The sequence below is a fragment of the Adiantum capillus-veneris genome, chromosome 21 (genome assembly GCF_014529385.1).
Source record: "Adiantum capillus-veneris isolate H3 chromosome 21, ASM1452938v2, whole genome shotgun sequence".
In the NCBI taxonomy this organism is placed as follows: Eukaryota; Viridiplantae; Streptophyta; class Polypodiopsida; order Polypodiales; family Pteridaceae; genus Adiantum; species Adiantum capillus-veneris.
In genome coordinates this window covers 80914726-80934459 of record NC_140951.1, presented here as the reverse complement: position 1 = coordinate 80934459, position 19734 = coordinate 80914726, and the positions used below count along the sequence as shown (strand labels likewise).

Here is a 19734-nt window from a genome sequence, read left to right as displayed (position 1 = left end):
ATTGGGTTTTTATAATCCCTAGCATCGCTAAGACCGTCGCTAATAGCGTCGATACGGGAACGTTGCTATAAGCGTCGCTATAACAATTTCTATATGCATCTCTATAAAGGTCGCTATATAGCGATGCCTATAGCGACGTTTGCAAGCCATCTATAGCGACGTTTATAGCGACGCTGCAGAGCCTTATATAGCGACGCCCGAGAGGAAAAAATTCTGGTGGCAAGGCATTCACCCATCAACCATATCGATTCACCTTTGGAACAAACTGCAAAGGTAGATATAGACCCAAAATAGTCACCCACAAGAAAATATAACCATTAACTCCATCATCCATATTACGTATTGTTTGCAAAATAAAGATACAAAACTGACAAGCGTGAATTGATGAAAGTAAATCAATGACAATTGTACACAATGTCATAGGCAAAATCACTTGATTGTTAAACTTTGCAAATGTAATAGTTACAACACCATTGTCATTATTGAAAAAATATACATGGTTTTCAAAAAGACGTATAAAAGTCGTCTCATGATACATAAGCTATGAAAAAAAGAAACTAATGCTATCTAGCTACGCCTAGACTGACGTCGTCTAATCAGACGTCTCATCGCGTCCAAGCGGCGTATCTGATGGATTTTGCAAAAAAAAACAATAAGACAGCTTTTTGTAAGTATAAACATATAGCAACGTTTATAAAACAATACAACAAATAGAAAAGAGTAAACCCTAATACTAACCATGCCACCGCAAGAACTCAGAATGTCCATTAGGGTGTTTAAGCCCTTCCTGCCTGCGTACTCGCGCTCGTACGGTGTGGGATCACATCCTGTCATCGATCACTGTCAAAACATACAAAGAATCCATTATGTTAGAATTTAAAAACCCATAAACCCTAAACTATCAAACATAAAGAGCGATGTGAAAACACTTAAAAAATCGACCTCAAATGATGTCCACCCGTCACTCCCCAAGTGGTGCGAGCTCCCTGCCTCTTCTCACGCTTTGGCTACCTCCTTTTGTTGCTTCCACTTGTTGGGATTCTTGCGTGTTGCTTTCTTCACATTCTTCCAATCTTCTTTGGCCAGCCAATCTGGTCTGTTCCACCCATGCTTGATTTCTTTTTGCACTTCGGAATGCTTGTGCTTGCAGTATGCGCGCATTCGAACCTTCATCAGGTCTTCATTGAAGCGCTCATCTCGTGTTGGAACTGGAAACTCGTCATGAAGTATGTTGTTGACTCTGTCTTTTAAAATCACTCAGTACTTCACTCCAGGTGTTTAGTATGTAGTGTCTAAACACCTGAGAGCAAAGACCGCACAGGCGCGAAATCACCTTCTTGCTTTCATCATCCAAGATGATGCCGCCGTTGAAGTCGACGGAGTAAGGCAAGCCCTCTCGCCGCTGATGCAAAGAGCCCGACCAGGACTAAAATGACCATAACTTGACCAAATGGGACCCAAATTCAAATCCAGACATGTAGAATGGATGTGTGCACTAGTATCATCTACAAGCACAACCAATATCAAGCCATTTTGACACAAAAGACATCATATGCGTATGATGTCTCCAGCACGATTTTGCACCCAAATGTCATATTTTTCCATATGCATTGCATCCTTAGACCTTGAATAGCTTATGTTTCAATTTTTAAGTCATTTGGATAGTTAAAAGCTTAATTTCGGCTTTCAATACTGAAAAAGATGCTAACTTCTGAAATTGGAGTTACAGGATCCATGGATTCGGGAAAGTCATCAGCAAAGAGAAAGAGACCGACACTCAGGGAAGCAATAGCAGAAGCCGAGCCATTTTCTATTCTCCCAGAGACTCTCAATCCCACAAAGACTTGGATAGAAGAAGTGGTGTTAGAAGAACAGGGGATAAAGATATACCAAGGTAATTTCAAAGACCCACGGGGGCAAACAGTGGATATCCCCATGATTCCCCAAGAACTGGTGGACTACAGCAGAACGGAGGAGATAAGCAGATACGTGGAAAGGGCAGATCTTCGCAGTTTTTTTACTTCTAGACCATCAGGAGTAGACGCTCAAAGAGTGTATAAGTTGGTAACCACCATACAGAAAGACGGAATGGCTACACTCACAGCCTGGGACGGGAAAAAAGTTGAAGTGATTATCACTCCTCAGCTCATTGCAGATGCTCTGAAGCTGCACAACAAAGGAAGCTCAGTCAGAGAAAGACGAGAAGCTATGGAAGTGTATGGGCCAAAGAAGCAAAATGTCACCTATGAAGACATGGCAGATCGGAGAGTGGCAAAGATTTGCCGGCTCTACAACCAATTCTTACACATATGCAGCAAAAGGCCACAAAAGTATATCACACCACCACATGCCATTTCCACAACCATCACTTGGGCAATAAAGAGCAACATCCCAAAGAAAGTCAATTATGCTCAGCACATTCATGAGCAAGTAATTGCCTTGCAGAACGAGAAGCCAAAGTACATTAGGGGAGCCGAAGTGTTGACTAAGATAGCTTATGAAGCTATCAGAGCAAGGGACCACTGGCCAAAGGTTCCCTCGCAAAACCAATAACTAAAAGAGATACATGAAGACCAGCCAGAGGTCACCAAGAGAGTGTCAACAAGGGCAAGGCGGAAGCTAGAGATTGTTTCCGAGCCAGAAGAAGAAGGAGACGAGCCCCTCAAGAAGAAGACCAAGAAGAAACCCGCTCCCAAGCAAACTAAGAGCCAGAAAGACGCAAGAATGGAGAGACTGATTGAATAGTTTAGAGCCGAGCAAGCTTTAAAAGAAGATTTTGAGGAAAAGTGGGTACCAGACCCAACTAAAGTCGGAGCCAACTCAACCAGACCCCACATTGCTCAGTATGATCAATATATCAAGGCTTATGAAGAATCAGAAGCTATATTGGAGCAGCAACCAGTAGAGCCATACACCGAAGCAGAAGTTGAGCACATTAAAGCTGAATTAAAAGGAGGTGACAAGGGCAAGGACAAGGTAGAAGAGTCTAGTCCTGAAGGAGAGGAAAAGATAGTGGAGGAAACGACTACTGAAGTGGAGGTGGATGTGCCAGAAAAGCCTGAAATACAGCAAGAGGAGAAGGCAACAGATCCAGTTCAAATGAAGAAAGAGCAATATGATGTTCTAATAGACACATGATATACTCAAAAAGAGGCCCTCAAAGTTGTGTATGGCATTGCCTTAACATAGGAAGAACAGAGAGGAAAGGAGAGGAGGACCAAGAATCGATTCGACAGAGAGCAGAGGTTGAAACCTGAGAAGGCGGAGGATGAGCTTGAAGATGAGAATGGGCTCGAAGATGAGGATGAAAGAGATATCTAGAAAGTGCATCAACTGTTGCAGCAGATCAAAGCCCGATCAAAGGCAATGAGGGACAACAAAGAAGAAGCGGAAAAGAGAGAAGAGGAGATGGAAACAAAATATGAGAGTGCACTAGAAGAATCAGAGTACCTCAAGGCATCTCTCCTGGAAGCAGAAAATGAAAGAGATGGACTAATCCTCCAACTTGCTCATGCTTCAATAGAGGTGGCCAGCGCACAAGAAGCCAAAGAAATAATTAATGAGGAATTGGAAGCTGTAAAGGACAAACTCATTGAGCTACGAGAAAGGATGGAGCTGCAGGATAGAACAATCCTAAGGCTTAGATCCACACCAAGAGCTAGCAGAGCAGGAGTAGAGCCAGAGGGAGCAATAATCCCCGGTCTGGAAGATCAAATCCGGAGTTTGCAAAGAGAATTGCGGCTAGAGCAAGTGCAGAGATTGCACATTGCGGAGGGCTCATTGGCTGCAGAAGAACGACTGACATCAGAGACCTAAGCACTGTGAGCGGAGAATGAGGCCCTCCGAAAGCAGCTCCAAGATCTGCAAGACAAAGTGATAAAAGATGCAGAGGATCAGTAAGAAGAAACAGGCGTGGGAGCCGTGGAGCTTCCAGAGACTGGGGAAGCCACAACAAGTGAAGATCTAGCCCCTGCACAAGACGAGACCGCAACATCAAGAATTACCGAGGATGAGGAAAAAAGATTGCACGAGCAGATAGAGAAGGCAACAGAGGAGAGTGCAAAGGCGGCCATGGAGTGGGAAAGAAGACTCCTGTTCTCCATTGGACTTCAAGGGGTGGATACTAAGGTGCTGCAAGAACAATGGATCTCACAAAAGGAGATCAACGTAGACTCCATACCATTCGCCAAACTAAATGCTGCGGAGCTTGTGTGCATGTTTGAGAAACATTTTCCTACTACAATGCTAACCATTCAGGTGCATCTTCTTGTTCACATAGTTGATGAGGTGGAAATAGCTGGCACAGTTCATTCCAGATGATGTTCTTCTTAGAGCGTTTCATGAAAATGCTTAAGGGATATGTGCGTCAAAAGGCACGTCCGGAGGGTAGCATGGCAGAAGGTTGGTTGGTATCAGAGTCCCTAGTGTACATTGGAGAGTGGCTAGACGGATTTGATAAATCCCGGGACACGCTATGGCGAACCATAGATGATGCAGATCCTGTGGTGGCGGAACTCACTTACTTCGGCACGCTGTAAGAGATTTTGAGGATCGATTACAGAGGATTTTTTGTCGACTTGTTCGACGTGCAATGGTTCAAGATAATCATGGAGGGTCGCAACGCTACTATGCGTAAAGGAGAGTCTGGTTTTCTTGAGGTGGATTCTACTAAGAAATGGACTGACCTAAGAGACACTTTCGTACTACCCGAGCATTGTGAACAAGTAAGTATGTAAATAGTTAACATCCCCCTTTTACAAGTTATGTGCTTGAAAGCTCTCATGTAAGTTATGTGGCTCTGGCAGGTAATATTTCATCCTACAAAGTCTACATCAAACTGGTGGTACGTCATAGAGGTAGCCCCTCGTAGTGCAAGGACGTATGAAGGCTACCATGTGCCAATCACAACGACATCAATGGAGGAGATCAGAGAAGATGCTCAATCAGAAGCCGCTGCAGTGGTGCCAGACGAGCATCAAGATGCTACTACTCTATATGGGGTGCATGCAGAGGAGCTACAAAATGAAACAGAGGATATGTGTTTAAACAGAGAGCTCTATATAGATATAGGAAGTTATGCTGAGTTATGCGAGGATGAGAGAGAGATCTCTTAAAGCCACAAATATTGTATTTGAACAATTTTGCTCCGTGTTGTAAAAGCTCTGGCTCTCTAAGTACCTTCCATGGTGTATAACGCTCTTTTCTACTCGCGCTCACATCTTTTGATTGAAAATTCTGAGTTTTCGACTTGCCTCTTCTATCACTCAATTCATTGCGTCATTGTATTTATATGCGTCATTACGTCATTGTATTTAATGGTCTTTGCGTCATTGTCTACTCTATTCATTCAATATTAAGTTTAAATATTCGTGTGTTTAATGCAGGTATGGATGATGAGGAGTTTCTTTCTTCTTTGTCACCGCAGCAGAGACAGTGGTACGTGGAGCGTCATCGCTCTGGCGCATCATCGCGCGTTCCTACTCCATCCGCATCTCCCTCTCTTTCGGAGCATTCGGCGCGCTCCGAAGCTTCGGCGTCGACGAGACGAGCTTCACACTCGTCTAGACACCGGCGCTCTAGTGGTGGCGGTGGCGGTGGCGGTTGTTGTGGGGATTCCGCCACCGATGCCTCCACACCGCCTCGTGTTCGACGAGGCTCTTTACCCTCCCCTTCTTTGCCCGCCCCCACACCAGCCACAGCATCGCCATCTACGCCAGGTTTTGCACGGCTGACTGTTCCTAGAAGCTACACACCTCTACCTACTCCGCCAGGAGCCACCCCACTCGACACTCCTCGCTTGGGGCCCAGACGCCGGTGGAGACACCTGACGTCCGTACCCCCATCGACACGCCGCTAGAGACCCCTGCCGGGACACGCAGGTTCACGCGTCACCGGCCAGAGGGCTTGCCTTACTCCGTCGACATCAGCGGCGGCATCATCATGGATGATGACGGCAAGAAAGTGATCTCGCGCATGCGTGGTCTTTGCTCTCAGCTGTTTAGACACTACATATTAAACAAATGGAGCGAAGTACCAAGTGATTTAAAAAACAGTCATCAGCATACTTCATGATGAGTTTCCCATTCCAACACGGGATCAGCGCTTCAATGAAGACCTGATGAAGATTCGAATGCGCGAATACTGCAAACACAAGCGTTCCGAAGTGCAAAAAGCAATCAAGAATGGGTGGAACAGGCCAGATTGGCTGGCCAAAGAAGATTAGAAGAATGCGAAGAAAGCAGCGTGCGAGAATCCCGACAAGTAGAAGCAACAAAAGGATGCAGCCAGAGCGCGAGTAGAGGCAGGGAGCTCGCACCACTTGGGGAGCGGTGGATGGGCATCATTTGAGGCCGATTTTGTAAGTGTTTTCACATTGCTCTTTATGTTCGATAGTTTAGGGTTTATGAGTTTTTTAATTCTAACATAATGAAATCTTTGTATGTTTTGACAGTGGTCGATGACAGGACGTGATCCCACACCGTACGAGCGCGAGTACGCAGGCAGGAAGGGCTTAAACGCCCTGATGGACATTCTCAGTTCTCGCGGCGGCATGGTTAGTATTAGGATTTACTCTTTTTTATTTTTTGTATTGTTTTATAAATGTCATTATATGTTTATACTTACTGAAAGCTATCTTATTGTCTTTTTTTGCAGAATCCGACAGATACGTCGCTTGGACGCGATGAGACGTCTGACTAGACGACGTCAGTTTAGCCGTAGCTAGATAACATTAGTTTAGGGTTTCTCATAGCTTATATATCATGAGACGGATTTTATACGTCTTTTTGAACCATGTATATTATTACATTTGTCACCGCAGTTCCTTTTGCCAATCAATTCTTTATGCCTATGATGTTGTACAATTGTCATTATTACATTTTCCAATCAATTCATTTTGCCTATGATGTGTACAATTGTCAATTTTGCAAACAATGCGTCTTGTGGGTGACTGTTTTGGGTCTATTATCTATCCTTGCACTTTTTTTAAAAAGTGAATCAAGTACAATATGGTTGATGGGTGGCAGGGCATTCAATGTCCTGCCACCAAAAAAAAATTCTCTCGGGCGTCGCTATAAGCGTCGCTATTTATGGCTCTGTAGCGTCGCTATGAGCGTCGCTATAGTCTTCTGTGTAAACGTCGCTATAATCGTCGCTATGAGCATCGCTATGAGCGTCGCTATATAGCGACGCTTATAACGACGCATATAGCGACACCTATAGCGACGCATATAGCGACGCTCTCGTAGCGACGGTTTTAGCGACGCCGGGGGTTATAAAAACCCAGTGTATTTCCATCGCTAACAGCGTCACAAGAGCACACAACCTCTTGTAGTGAGTGCTGGAGCTCAAATGAGAGTGTGAACAGACAAAGAGTGTGAAAATGGTAGGGTTTAGGAGGCTTTATATAGCACGCCCCCCCTCCCAAAAAAAAATAATAATAATAACAATAATTAAAATATTAAACAATTTTCATAAAGTAACCCAAATAACAAGAAGTTATAAAAAATTTACAAACTAAATTACAATCATTTAACTCTAAAAACACATCACTACAACTTTAAGATAATGTGCATTGCCAAAATTTGATACAACCATCTGCTTGAACTTACAATTGTGATATTATAAGAAATTTAAGTACAAAACATAACTACTCTATTGATAAAATTAAATTCTCTTCCGATGTCCACGCCTTTTCAATTTGAATCGTGCTCTCCATGCGGCTACCAATCTAGCAAAAAAGAAAGAAATAACATACCCAACTTAAAGCAGGGAATAATCAAAAGAACATAAATATAACATAATTAAGAGAGAAAAATCATTCATCGGCCGATGCAAAATTTTGTATCTTCTCCATGCTCTAAACCCATTATCACTAAGTGCTCCCGCACATTGGACAATGTCCAGTGCTTGTTCACTTGGACGGTTTCAACCGCACCATTCGACAATTTGATTGCAATATCAAATACCTCAATTGTAGCATCGGTGGATTGCAATGGAATCCATTCACCAAGCTTGCACATCCACCTTTCATAGAAGTACCGCACGTAAAGAGTGGAGCGCACCTTGATGAAACGGATAGCAATGCCAAAACTTTCAACCTGACACCGAAAGCGATCTCCGTTGTGAAGTCCTTCAAGATACCCCCACTTCTCGCCAAGGATGGCTTCCAATGTATCGTATTGTAGATCTTTGCAAACATACATAGTATTTGTATGATGGAAAGGCAAAGATCCAAAGATGCTAGCGAAGACATGAGCAGGACAACACCATCCAAGCCCAACGGAACGCGAGGCTTTTCCAAATTTTAATGATGCTCTCACATCAGCTACAATCTTGGCTTTCAAAGACATTACAATGCATGCATCTCGCTTTGACCACTCCATGCTACGCAAGGGGTGTAGCCTCCAAAGGTTGTAGCTCTCCGTAGCCTTCCTAATCTGTAGGTACAATGTACTTGTGGGTGTAGAAGAACACCCTTTGTCGTGCAAGGTTTGATGAAGTTGTGTTGGAGAAGAGCATATCCCCAAGACTTGCATGCATGGCCGTAAATGTGTCTGAAAGGCACGAGAGTGGTTACTCCTCCACAAGGCTAGAAGGGAAAACATATACATAGAAACAAAACAGTCCGTGAGATGTAAAAAGTCCATTTTTTTGTTACCACCAAAACCATTGAAATGCAAGGGACATACAATTACAAGGAAAATCCCTTGGGTTGGTGATCCCTCGTAGACACATGTGTCCAAACATGAAAACATGTTGAACGATTGCCACGATACCCTTCTCTCTTACTTGCTTGAAGCCTATTAGTCTTCCCTTCCAATGGAGATCAACGTTTGTTCTTTCACAAACACGATGGGGACCGATTGCGAAAGGTTGCATGTAGACCCACGCACCTTCTTGAAAAACCTGAGGTTCCCATTGTTGCTCCTCATTCTTCGAGTTGTAGAGAACCATACTTTGTATGATGGGTTTGGGGCATCTATTTTGACCATTGTTTGCCATGGATGCTAGTGGGAGCTTGAAATTGCAATGGAGAGCTTGGGGAAGGAGGAGAGAGACAGTTTAGAGAGAACATGTGATTGATAAGATCTTAAAACTTTGTTTTCTTTTCCAATACACATTCAAATTCATCATTGGTCTCGTTCCATAGAGGTCCCATGTTGCTTTAACTCATTTTAAGTATTCACAAAAGATAAACTTCAAACAAAATATCAAAGAATTTGAACAATACCACAAAAGTATTAACATACCTGTCACAAGACTCTCCTCTGTTTTGCATGTCAACAAAGAGACAATGAGAGCTTCTTTTTATGGCATATAACCTTCTTTTGCAAAGGCAGACTTCAAACCACTAAGGTCATCTCTCAACCCTCTAACCTTGCATATGGAATCAATCTGCACAAGGAAATGGAGGGACAATCAAAGCATATAAAAACACGTGTGCTCTCAAGCATACCCGACCCTCTGTGCATGAAAATTTTTTTCTCATCCTCCACTTCTGCTGCTGCGCTAACCTCGTCTCTTATCTCCCATGGGACTATGTGCAATCCATTCTCCTCAAGGACTAGCATTTCATCAACTTCGTGTAAAGGTCCCTGTCCCATGTCCATAGATAGAATCTCCTCTTCTTGTGCTTCTAACTCCTCTTCCATGTTAGTAACTGAAATTAAAGAGACTTGTTCACTACTGTCCACCTGACCAAGAGTGACACTATCAAGACTCCTCCCTCTTCGGACACGGCCACGCGGTCTAGGATTGATCTAGAATCAATAAGCAAATCTAAATTTTTAGTAGCTTGAAATCAGTTGATTTCATTAACCATGTCATAATCAATCAGTAGGACAAAATTTTTCTTATATATAGAGCAATATTTCAAAATATATCATAGCTCATGGAACACCTCACTTGAGGATTTAAGAAACCCAGATGTGAAAAAAATAGACAAAGCTCAAAACTTTAAAGAATTTCAACTGATGGTTGTCTATTTATTCCAACAATATCTATTTACAAAAAATTATGATTAATTGATTCCAAATATATAAAACTTCGAAGCACCTAGCAGAAGGATGTCCTCTTATCTAGATTTGATCAAAGCCATTCCGCCCACAGCCAGGATGCAGCAGTGCTAGCGGACTTAGGTGGCAACTCTTAATACAACAGCATGTGCACCAGCATGAGTTTTAACTCCTTTAAGAATCAAAACAATGGAATAAATTTCCACATGGTCATGCGTAAGCGACAACATGTGGAGATGATGAGTATTGAGTGTCTTCACAGTATTAATCCTGCAAGTGATGCTAAGGTCCATAACACAAAGTCAAGACATGCATGTGGTGGAGCACAAGCAACCGAGATATCCTTATTGGCAAGCTCTCTCTGTTTCATTCGTTTGTGATGCAGGTCAAAAGATTTTGTGATGTAGGTCAGCAGAACCATTGCAAGCCTAGAGTCGCCAACTCTTGCTCGCAATTCTAATTTGACTCCCTCTACTCTCTAGTAGCTACTTGCAGCTAAAGATTGCTGCATGCACACGCACATGCGCTCACTTCCCGGATGCCTTTGGTTGCGAATGAGCTAACTTGTTAAAGCGCACCCATTATTCTTGATCATCTACATATCAAAGAAAACAACTCTGCAGTGCAAGGATTAATCCATTCAATCAATATATCATTGCCGATGTCTTGCTCAATTCCTCCCTAGCCAGAGTTGATAAAGAGGGAGACAGTATGTGGGCAGCCCTTAGGGCTGCATTTTCATAAAGAGAAAGGCGACAGAGCCCTTTGAGTTTTCTTTTTCAAAGTGAAACCTTGTGCTCTAGTAACGAGCACACGCTGACACATGCTGCTTGCAACAAATCATTATTGTGCATGATTCTATGTTAGGTGCACATGTTGAATTTCATACATTGGCTCGCAAAATGCCTTTACAGATTCCTCCTAAACTGTCTTTGCAGACGCGGCTTTAATTGATATATTCAATGTGCACCTTGCCTTTGCAGAGGCCGCCAGAATTGAGAACTTACTTGGGTGTTACGAAGTTGGCAGCGCTCCTGGAAGCAGCTCGTTGGTAGTGCTCCTGGAACTAGCTCAAAATTCTTGCTCGTCAAAGTGAAACCTTGCAAGTCTAGCAATGAGCACACGCCAGCGCGTGCTGCTTGCAGCAACGAACAAACCCTTCGTCTTCAATTGGTTCATGACTGTGCTTTTTCCACTCGCATGCCCTCTGTTGAACCTATCCTTCCCCGTCTCGCAAGCCCTTTGTTGAGGATCGTAGCACTTTAGGTTAAATTTTAACTTAAGTTTGAAAATTTTCTTGTGACAATATAGGAAATTTAAGTTGAATTAGAAATGAAACCGACAAATTTTGACTTAAGTTTGAAAATTCTTATTGTGACAATGAAGGAACTTTAAGTTGATTGAGAAATGAAAACGACACACTTGATCGTGATGGGGGAAAAAAATTACATGATTAATAAGAATGGTCCTTGAATGTGCCTCGACTTCGACATCTTCACGTTCAAACCGTCCTAAATCATGTCTTTGCGCAGAAGGGATATTTGCTTCACTACCCTGCACAGTAACCCAACTATTTCGCACTTCTTGCAGAGTGATTCTATTGCTCCAAATTCCACTAAAACAATTGTATGTAATGGCTAGGCATATTACTATCTATGGACTGCAAGGGGGTCAAAAACTTATTCTCATGTTTGAAGGCAACACATATGCCCTACCTCTAGATTCTGTGAGATGACATTTTGAATTAACTACTGATTTTAATCGCATCCTTTAACTTTAAGTGGAGACTAGCTAGAAATTAAAGATATTGAAACTTCTCATGGTGATGAAGTTTGCCTTTTGAATCACGATCATTGTCAGTTATTCATGGTTTGCATTGCTACAACTCAGATTATTTCACATGGCAATAGAATCAAATCTGCACCAGTAATAGTCAATTTGGAATGTGATGAGTTTGAGAAGCATGTATTTTTGAGCATGCTTGATATCATACCTTCAATGCATCTGCAGAGCAACCTATACGTAGCACTAAAACAAGAAAATAATATCATTCAAGTTCAAGAGCTGCCTGTGCATTATGATGGGTATGTTGCGTTTGAGTTGCCACCTTCTGATGACTCCAACGGAATGATAGGAATGGAGCAAATACATGATAGTCACATGTGGACAGAATATGTCACATCTACAAGTGATACTTTTTCTAGCATTGTTAGTTTCAGTCGATGCTCAGGTCACTTGTGTTGTCGTAACATTGATTTTCCATATTATATGAGGACTAGATTAAATAATGAGGTTCATTGGCGTGGTCGCTTGTCAAAGTCCTCCCCACTGTTGGAGCTATATATGGCTCACTCTACTCAACTTGGTCCCACCTATATATTTGTATCTTGTCCTCAATATGAATCAGTCTTTGGGAGCATCCATGGTGTGTATCTTGTCTTGTCTCTTTCTCTCTCTCTCTCTCTCTCGCTCTCTCTCTCTCTCTCTCTCTCTCTCTCTCTCTCTCTCTCTCTCTCTCTCTCTCTCTCTACATCTCAACATGGTATCAAAGTGGTAACGATCACGTGCCGATTCAATTCATGGTGACAAAACAGTTTGTGTATGCGATTCGCATGTAAGATTCAAAATTGCAATAAATTTTATTTTTTGAGGATTGATTCTTGTTAACTGTGGTTGTTTTGTGTTAAGAAGAATATGATTAGTGTTTTCTATGGTGTTTATTGCTAATCGATATAATCAATGACTGATTACGTTTTCTTGTTGATTTGTTTTTTGACACCCTGAACTTCGTCTCAATTTTTGGGGTCCTTCTGCTCAAAATTTGGAGAAACGAGTGCTCTTCATCCAAAACTTGTTTGTCATGTTGAGCTCTTCGATTTGAGTCCTAGTTTTGCATCAATCAGAGTTTGCAACAGAAAGTTATACTGTTTTTACTGCAATTGAGCTTGACACAGCTTTCTTCGTCGTGCGTCTTCGTGAAGCGTCCGCGATCGTTTTTTTAATTTTGGCGTTAAATTTTTCGAGCAAATTTAGCTTTTTGCTATTCATATTGTGGCCATCAATTTTGCATCTCACGTCACTCTATTTTGAGGACTCTCGTCTCACATCACTCTATTTTGATGACTCTTTTATTATTGACGTCTCCTTTTCCCTGCTTTTTTGGGTGACGTCTCTCACATCTTTGGACATGTATTGAGAATCCTTCTTGTGTTTATCGTTGACAGAACACAATCATCATATTTCTCTCGTTCTCAATTGCAGCCTTCATTATATATGGTGTGCAGATTTTGCGATCTTATCTTATACGTCTTCTCGCAACTAGATATAGCTATGACTATTCTCATCAACGGTTTTCCTTTTGGCCAGCATTCTGTTCCTCCTTTCCAAGGCCAAGGACTTCTAGGGTGGAAAGCAAAGATGTTGTTAATTATTTAAGGCGATGAACTCTCTAATGTTGTCCTTGGAAATCGTGTTTGCCTGCCTCAGTCTGTTGATACGGATCATGATAACGCGGTTATCACTGAAGGACCTATATTTGAAGATTGGATTGTTGCGTATATGGATTGGCAACGACGTAATAAAACAGCTTGTCAGTATATTCTTTCTGCTCTTAGTGATTCCCTTTTGCTTAATATGTATGAACTGCCTACTTCCCACAATGTATGGTAGTACCTTATTGCAAACTTTCAAAAGAAATCTGTTCCAAAAATACTTTATTTGAGAGGGTTGCTTAACAAGCTACAATATGAAGTTGGTACTGCCATGATGGGACATATTGAGTCTTTCAAATCTATTATTAATCAACTTGCTGCTGCCGGTGATTCTGTTCCACAAAAGCAACTTATTACACTTCTCCTTGATACGGTGAAGGACTCCTCTTATGATAACATTGTTACTATTCTCTCTAGTAAAGATGGTCTTGATTTTGACCAAGCCTGCATATCTTTAATTGAATACTCTCAACGTCAAGAACGACGTAATGCTGGTCATGATACAGCTATGATTTCACAAGAGGAGACTGAGTCGCAACAGATGGAACGTGCTTTTTATGCTCGAAGGTGTCCATTTCAACGAGGAAACCGTAGAGGTGTCCGTCGTGGCAATATTTTCTCTCATCTCAAATTTCCTAGTAAGCAATGTTCTTATTGCAACAGAAATGGCCATACTGAAGATGATTGTTGGACACGTCAATATGATGAAGAACACAATATTACCACAAAACAACCATGTTTATCTAGAGACTCTTCTTCTTCTTCTTGTGAATATTATGGACGATCTGATCATCCCACTCATATGTGCTATAAGCGTCGATTTGACACAGATCGTAATAGAGCATATGCTACTCAACATCGAAACAACATTGTACCAGAAACAAGTTGCGTCCTATGTTCAGTTGCTCCAGACATAATACTTCATGTATGTGATGGTTCACTTTTTTTTGTCGATTTTGGTGCTACAGGAAATATGACATATCAGTCTAAGTGGCTCCATAACTATCATCCACTACCAGTGTTGTTTATCTTGCTGATGATACGACTTGTCAAGTAAAGGGTGTTGGAGATTTATATCTTGGTACCTTATCTTCTTCCACTCGATTTTTGTGAGGAGTATTACATGTACCAGATCCTCAACGTAATCTTCTTTCAGTTGCTAGACTTGTTGATCTTGGTCTCTTTGTTGAATTTGATCATACCAAATGCCGAATTGAGAAAATATGGACAGACTATAGCCGCTGCACCTCGAAACGGTAATTTGTTTGAACTCTCTCTCAATGATGTTGTAGCAAATGTTGTTACTGCTCTAGGTGATCATGATTGCAAAGTATGGCATCACCGTTTTGTTCATGCTGATTTCTCAAAACTCCTTGATCTTCAATGTCGTGATCTTGTTCATGGCATGGATCTTAAAGCTCATCCCCATATGAGAATTTGTGAGTTTTGTGTTCTTGGAAAACATAATCGTAAACCCTTTCCTCTTTCAAACACAACTTATTCTCATGACATATTGGATCTTGTTCATACTGATATATGTGGACCTCTACCTTCTTTGAGATCAAAATATCGCTACTTCATTAATTTCATTGATGATTTCTCACGGTATACGACTATATTTCTACTTAGACAAAAATCTGAGGCCTTATCTGTTTTCAAACAATTCCACAAGGCTGCGGAACTTCAAACTGGTGGTCGCCTTAAGAAGCTTCGTAGTGACAATGGAGGCGAATATGTTTCTTGAGAGTTTGTGAATTACTATTTTGGCAGTGGAATTCATCATGAACACTCTATTCCATATTCATCTCAACAGAATAGCATTGTTGAATGAAAGAATCGCACTATTCTCAATGTTGTAAGATGTATGCTGATTCATTCTGGTTTATCTCGTGTTTTCTGGGCTAAAGCTACTTTGACAGCAGTATTTATTCAGAATCATCTTCCTACTACTGCACCCTCTGGTAAGATACCCATCACAACATGGACAGGTGACATTCCTTCTGTATCTCATTTTCGAACCTTTGGATGTATTGCTTATATTCATGTTCCCAAAGAAACACGAACAAAGCTTGATGCTCCTGGTCTTAAAGTTGTTTTTATTGGATATTCTGACACTTCCAAAGGCTACAAATTCTATGACCCTTCCTCCAAGAAAGTAATTGTGAATCGTGATGCTACTTTTAACGAACAACTTATCGGAGGCTCATGGTCCATGGATGATTTTGATGATACTAAATCATTGCTTCATGCTTTTCCATTTCTTTCATATGATGAAACTCTTCCTATAGAGAAACTTTCATCTTCACAACCATCCATTCCAAATGCTTCCAATGATGATATTGACATTTTTGTTGATCTGCCTATTGATTCTGAACATGGCTCATGTCATGTTTATGATGACGATATTGTTGATAATGCTTTTCTACTTCTAAGGATCCCGTTACTTATGATGAAGCTATCTCTTCACCACAAAAGGATCAATGGAAAGAGGCTATGGAAGTAGAGTATGATTCTCTTATTTTTCAAGGTACATGGATACTAACTGAATTACCTCCCGTACGTACAGCTATTAAGTGTAAGTGGGTGTATAAGACAAAAGTAAAAGCAAATGGATCTTTTGACAAGTTCAAGGCACGTTTAGTTGCAAAAGGTTACTCCCAAGTAGTTGGTGTTGATTATCAAGAGACCTTTTCACTAGTTGTTCGCATTACAAGTGTTTGAGTTTTATTGGCATTTGCTGTTCAAATTGATTTAGAAGCTCATCAAATGGATGTGCGAACTGCTTTTCTTAAAGGTGACTTGGAAGAGGAAATTTATATGGAACAACCAGAAGGGTTTTCTATTCCAGGTAAAGAAGACCTTATTGTCAACTCCATAAGGCACTATATGGTCTCAAACAAGCTTCGCGAGCCTGGTATACAAAATTTGATCTTTTTCTCACCTCTAAAGGATTCATCTCTTGCTCTTCAGACCCCAACTTATACATAAAACACCAAGGTAGCAGTTTTGTGATTCTTACTCTTTATGTGGATGATACCATTCTTGTTTCCAATGATTTAGGATTTCTTAAAGAGAGTTATTGTCTTCTGCATTTGATATGGTGGATCTTAGAGAGATTCACTCGTGTCTTGGCATTCAAATCCAACGAAATCGTACAAAAGGTATTTTATTCCTTTGACAGTCAAAGTTTATTGCAGATACTATTCAAAAATTTGGTATGGAATTTGTACATTCAGCCAACACACCTTACAATGGCGGTCAACTTATCACAAATCAGCCTTATGCTAACTTGATTGGATGTCTTTAGTTTTTTGGCATGAACACTCATCCTGATATTCTGTTTGTCGCTAATTATCTTGGACAACATCTTGCACGTCCTTCTCTTAAGCATTGGTCTGCAGCAAAGCGTATATTGAAATACTTGAAAGGCACTACAGATTTTGGTTTGGTCTATCGACGACAACTCACATTGGATTCTATGCAATCTCTTTCTCTTTTGGATTACACTGATGCAGACTCGGCAAGCTCACATTTATCTATATTGCGAAAACTACACCACATTTAGCATACATACCAACCAAAGCTCCGTTGCCGGGGGATAAGCGCTCGAAACATGAGCCAGGAAGGTGCGGGGCCTTTGGCTATGAGCGGTGTGGAAGAGAGAGAACAATAGGCACTGAAAGCTTTGAGTACAATCTAATCATTAGTCAAGGTGGGCTGTTAGTAGCACCACCACTTGGATTACATGGTAAATAGGATTTTAAGCTCCCTTTACAGGATTATCTGGGCCGTTAACGGCTCCAAAAGTTACCTGGTTCAACGACCTTTAGGATTCTGCAAACTTCTTTTTAGTTCACTCTGTTAATCATCATGTTTCAATTCTTCACAAATGTTCAACACCTTCCTGCTCTATTTGCTTTTGCACTACCTTAATTGCCGCTCACAAGCTTTGACTTCTCCTCTAATTGACTTACTCTGTATGCCCTTGGTGATTTCTCTTTTTGAGCTCAAGAGAGTGAGATGAGAGAAAGCCGGATTCCTTTTGCTTAAGATCTTCAAGAGAAGAGACCTGTTTACTCATGGACGAGAGATATCCTCTTGCTTATGCACGAGAAAGAGGTAGCCTTCCCCGGTTGTCCGAGCTCTCCCTTGCCGAGAGAGACTTGGTTGTCTTAGCTCTTCCTTGAGACCCTTCATCTCGTTCCTTCCCCTATCTTTTTCATGCAAATCCCTTCTCCCTTAAAATAGCCCCCCCCCCCCCCCCCCCCCCCCCCCCCCCCCCCCCCCCCCCCCCCCCATGTTAGTGACGTGGCATGGAACGACCACTACTGACGTGGCATGTCCATGGTGGGATTGAACAAAAATTACACAGACTAGGGCTGAACATGGGCCCCATGGCAAGCAAGTCCTTTTTTGTTTCATGCTTGCGCTCGTCCGAGCTCCCTATAGCCCCCGGCATGAGCCTCCCTCTCTCTATTTGTGCCTCCTTGATGCCTGCCCTCACCGTATCTATTTTCACTTCCTCTTCACGTTATCGCCCCTTCCCTTCACTTAGATGGGCGGCCATTGCCTTTTGGGCGTCCATTTGAGCATTGGGCTCATAGCCTCTTGGGTGGGCAACTTCCCTTGGTTTTATGGGGGACCACATTTTTTATACTCATCGGGCAAAGCATTCAATGGCTCAAAATTCGTCCTTAAATGACAATATCATTGTGAATTCTACTGCCCATATCAGCATCTCTGATAATGCAAAAAATTATCGAGCTTAGCAGTGCGCCGACAACGGACACTAGCCTCAAGCCATATTATCTCATCAACCCGGACTTTGTCTGACAAGCCGTATATTCCTATAGACTTCTCAAGCTGCATAAAACGCATACAAACCATGCCGAGGCCGTAAAATTCCCAGATTGCACACCAATCGAGGTGATCGGCCTGGCACGTAACTAGCCCCCACATGGAAACTTAAACTCGTAACAACTTGGCGGCCAGATTTTTGATTGTGCTAATCTGAAAAGACCGACGTGCACTTTAGGTCCATGTGTTCACTTCTTTTCTGTGCCCTCAACTGCAGTTTCCCAATGCGGTATGGATCTACATCAACTTTAACTTCAAATTGCCATAAATTTTTCAGCGTAGCTCCAATCTACGAGCCGTAAAGACAAGTTGGTAGAGCACTTCAAGCACTACAGTTCTAGATCATAAAGTCTTATTTATGCTCACTTTAAGCATACTCTTTTTTAGCATCATCAAGGCATTTTTTGGCCCTTTAAAGCCGCATCTGGCATACATTAATCGTATAAATAGCATGTTACCAAGCCATGAACGTTGATCAAGGATTAGGTAAGCTTCAAGTAAGCATGATTTGCATCTTCTTAGTATCTTTCTTAGCATGGGAGAGGAGCTTCGCGACATCCACGCTCTTTTATATTCTTATAATTGTCTCCTTTAGATCTAGTCAAGAAATCATCGATTATGGCATCTTCTGTGATAACAGCATCTGCAAACATATTGTTAGTAGCAATCATAAGTTCATTAGCATTATCAGACTCATCCTGTGTTGGGTCCACAATCTCCGTCACTTCATCAGCTATTGTGTATATAATAGATTTATTTATGCAATCATCTGTAGCAAACATGTTTTCCTACTCGGCTATAGCCCTGATAGTTTCAATAGTATCTTGTAGAGGCTCATCTTCTTGGTGAATTCCTTCTAAATAACCCATGTCTAGGTCAGCAGCTTGTGAACCACTTGCTATACAGTCTACGTCTGCACAGGGACCATTATTAGAGGTAGCGTTCATGCAAGCAACCTTTGAAAACAATTCATATAATTATGTTTCAACATTAAATTCATTGTTTACCTTTTCCACATTGCTCAAAACATGCTCCTCTGAAACTAAATCTGCTAGTTCCAATTTTGCATTTGCATTGGCTTTGCTTCTTGTCGAAATATGCTCCCAAAATTGATTGTTAAGAAATTGCATCTGATCCTCTTCACCTTTAGTAAAAATAATTTGGCTACGTTCAATAATCTCCTATGTTTTGAGATCTAGAATCCTTGAGCTTCCACAATTAAATTCTTCTACAAAATAGTCCCACCGTATGGGATATGCTTCTGCCAGTTCTTGAACCTGCTTTTTAAAATCTGAGTTTACAACCTCTTCAAAAGCTGCAATCATCCAATTTTTTGGAACATTTTGGCTCTTCATCTTGGCTTCACAACA

The 19734-nt window shown here is 41.6% G+C and overlaps 1 long non-coding RNA gene across 2 annotated transcripts; it reads right to left on the bottom strand.

Annotated features, from left to right (window-relative positions):
* Window positions 1-360: 360 nt before the first annotated feature.
* LOC147431225 (uncharacterized) lies at window positions 361-11266 on the bottom strand. Of its 2 annotated transcripts, XR_015185754.1 has the most exons (4): window positions 11024-11266; window positions 9252-9396; window positions 739-840; window positions 361-627 (listed from the first exon to the last, which is right to left on the bottom strand). It is a non-coding gene; the product is annotated as an uncharacterized LOC147431225 (long non-coding RNA). The 2 variants fall into 2 exon arrangements; XR_015185755.1 differs by lacking the exon at window positions 9252-9396.
* Window positions 11267-19734: the final 8468 nt, after the last annotated feature.